Genomic DNA, 3,391 nt, shown 5'->3' with positions numbered 1-3,391 from the left:
TTTTTTGACTGCAACAAATCTTATGATATAAAAACTATCCCAAGGAGGCGGTTTGCAGCATCTTTAATCAGTTTCCATCATATTTCTCTGCTTTTCTGACAGTATTCCGTATTATAGACCACTTTTTGGTATTTTTTCGTTGCAGTATTGCCACATCTTCACCAAGTTGGACGATTTTTGTTTTTCCGACATTTTCTCAATTGATTTCTAAGAGTCTTAGCCCTTTTTTTAATCGCTTCAGTGCTGCCAACAATCGATCTGTTAGGGTAAGGGTATCCATGCTTTCGTTCTCCGATTCTCGTCGTTCACTTTCATTTTCGGTTGGTCTTTCTATCGTTTTGTTTGTTTGTTGCGTGTGAGCAATAAAATTCTTTATCTTATTTTTTTTTTTTTTCTGTCTTTTTTAAAACACGCGAAAATGGGCAAATGGCAACGGCAAATGTTTATGGCTTGTTATTTGAGCATAAAAGCATTTTTCCACGCCCCCGCCCACCGCACGTATGAGACACACACGCGCCAAAAAAATTATCATTCAAAATAAAACAAAAAACAAAAAAAAAGCCGAAAGCTGAAACAGAAGCGCGACGAACAATGAAATTGTCAAAAAATGTAAAACGAGACACGCATCAAAGTGGAACTCCATCGCGGCAGGAGGGAGTGGGGGGGGGGGGAAGGTGTGTTTTCTTGGGGAAATTGTTTTGGCCAAACAAATAAATTTATGTTGGCAATTTGGAAATGAGAGGGCTGTGTGGGGGTCGAGATAAATAGAGCGCCACTTGAGATGCTCATTCAGGGCTAATAAAAATTACGCAGCAATTGCAGGAGTGAAAGCCAAAGAAAAAGTTCGAAAGTGTCGACACTTCTGTGTGGCGGAAGGCACTCCTAGCGCTCCCCCACCGCCCGTGTAACCCTTGAGCCTCGGGACACGTACTGGCAAGGATCGTGAGGTCTCAATAGCCTGCCCCCAGAGGCGGCGGCGATGGCAAAGCGTGACGCAAATGGCAAATGAAAAGCAAATGAAAACCAAAGCGAAACTGCGCGCCAACATAATAAGAAATGTAATCAGACTAAAGCGGCACCCCACAGAGGAAATAGTTAGGGGTACAATTGAGGATTAGAGGTGGAACAAAACGAGGCGTTTTTCAATGGGGGGTGCTACACAAAAAAAGGCATTCAGGGGCAGACATTCGATGTCAAATTGTATTCCTTTCGAAAATAAAGCCATTCACAGGTAAACGTAAAGCAACCCCTAATTTTGCCATATCCCTGAAGACTTATGCCAGGATGTCACCGAAAGGGGCGACCAATGTGTGTGAATGGCTAAAAATCGCATCGGTGGAAAAGCTTACGTGCCAAAGCTGGCTTCCAGGCATAAAGCAGTTGGATGGCAGACTGTGCAGGACTTTGCAGCTCCTGCCGATTTCGTGAGGTTAGCGCCATTGACCGGAAATGTAAAATGCACTTAACACACTTCCAACCGCTCCTCCACCATCCCCCCCTTCACTGCCTCCGCAGAAACCTCCACCCCAAAAGCCAAAAGGAAACTGGAAAATATCGCTATCAATAAATTCGCACGTAGCTGTTGGGGGGGCGGGACGTGGAGTCTGGCGAGGGGGGAGGTCGTGGATAATTGCGAAAACTCAGTGCCAGAGTCAGCTGTAATTCCTTTTCTTTCTTTTTGGCTTTGGCTTTGGCTCCGGCTCCCTGGCTCCCTGGCTCCCTGGCACCCTGCCTCCCTGGCTCTTTCGAAACGATTTCATTCCGTTCCTGGCACTCGCAATTTGAGCTTTTTGAAACAAACACGCGCCGAAGCAACTAAAAATTGTTGAAAAGGAATCCTCCACATACTTGATGGAGGATTTAGGGGTGCCGGAGGTAAGGAAAAACTCTGCGATTCAGGTTGCAGCCGGATGGGAAGAGCTAGTGCTCTGTGGTGACTGCTTTTAACGAAAATTGCTTCATTAGAAGCAGGGGTTAACTGTGGAAATACTCGAACCGCTGCCTGATTGAGTTGCACTTTCGGGGCAGGCCCTGGCCCCGTGCACCGCCCCGTGAGGGGGCAGGCTCTGGCAGCAACAAAGTTGCGAAAATTAAACGCAAGCAACCCAGCAGATACCCAGTAGGGGAACACTTAGATCCTGATATTTGATTGGAAAGGGTTTAACAATGATTTCTGTAGGGGATATAAATCGAAAAGAATACTCGATATTTAGAAATTTTTAGTTGGTACAAAAATATATATTGGTCCAAGTAACATTTTTCTTATGCATTATCAAATTTTGTGTACTAAATTTAGTTTTCAAATTCCACATTATCCGGACTGTTGTGAATATTTCGGCGGACTCTGGGAGGTCGTACAATTTGTTGATCCTTTGAGTTGCTGAAAAACGAGGCTTTCGAACAACACTCTGCCATTGAATGCCATTAGAAGAGGAACAGGCAACTCCCCCCAGAGATCGCCAACATTCCGACGACGGGGCATTGGGGACACTACAACGGCTTCATGGGACCAAGCACTCAACCGTTGAAAGTGTTACCACACCTTAAAAAGTAAGTCTTTAAAATAGCCACCAAAATGATTGCAACAAACGATTTACCTTAGTTTCAGTGTTAGTAAGAGTCCGAATCGGAATCTGTTGAATTTTTCGAAATAAACAGTAAGTAAAATGAATAAATTTTACAAGTTTCCGAAGAATTATAAAATTTACTGCTTTACTTTTAGAAGCCAAATTACGATTGACCAAAAACCCAAAGACTACTGGATCCTCACCAATAAAATACCACAAAAAATAAGCAAAATTAAATGAAGTAAATATAAAACATAAAAAACCACATCTTTGATGAAAAACTAAACCACCCTGGCCCTACCATTTCGCAGGGTAGAAAATCCTAGAGAACTTTCATTGTGTTTTGTGGCAGGGCCAGAGCCCTAATGAAATTAAAGGTAAAATACTTTTAGGCTAATTGCTTTAAATGCGTGTGGCAGCAACAGAATCCACAAAAAAAGAACAGATTTCTATAGAAAGAAAGAATCATTTTTGTTGCTCTGCTCTGCTCTGCTCTGCTCCTGTCGATTGTGTGGCTGCTGCTGCTGGCTGGTGGCTCGTTTGCATTCATAAATCAAAAGAGCATGTGTCTATCATGACCCCCCAACAGGCAGGCAGGCTGGCTGGCTGGCAGGCAGCCACCAAACAATAGAATACCGTAAAGATTATATAGAAATAGCCAAACACACACACAATAAATAGGAGAAAATATGAAAGTGAGAAGAGCAACAAGAGCAACCGCACAACAAATGGAGCATAAATTACACATGGCCCGCATAGAAAAATGATACGCCGTGAACATAAAACAGATGCCTGTTTGGGGCTAAGGATGGGAGGGCCAGCCA

General features: G+C 43.5%; 1 long non-coding RNA gene across 1 annotated transcript; it reads left to right on the top strand.

Moving 5' to 3' along the window:
• The first annotated feature begins 2,482 nt into the window (after positions 1–2,482).
• On the top strand, positions 2,483–2,823 carry LOC113565910. Its single transcript, XR_003408834.1, has 3 exons — positions 2,483–2,550; positions 2,603–2,657; positions 2,723–2,823. It is a non-coding gene; the product is annotated as an uncharacterized LOC113565910 (long non-coding RNA).
• Positions 2,824–3,391: the final 568 nt, after the last annotated feature.

This window comes from Drosophila persimilis, unplaced genomic scaffold, assembly GCF_003286085.1.
Source record: "Drosophila persimilis strain 14011-0111.01,24,50 unplaced genomic scaffold, DperRS2 tig00000207-arrow-arrow-pilon, whole genome shotgun sequence".
NCBI lineage: Eukaryota > Metazoa > Arthropoda > Insecta > Diptera > Drosophilidae > Drosophila > Drosophila persimilis.
This window is presented reverse-complemented; position numbering and strand designations above follow the sequence as displayed.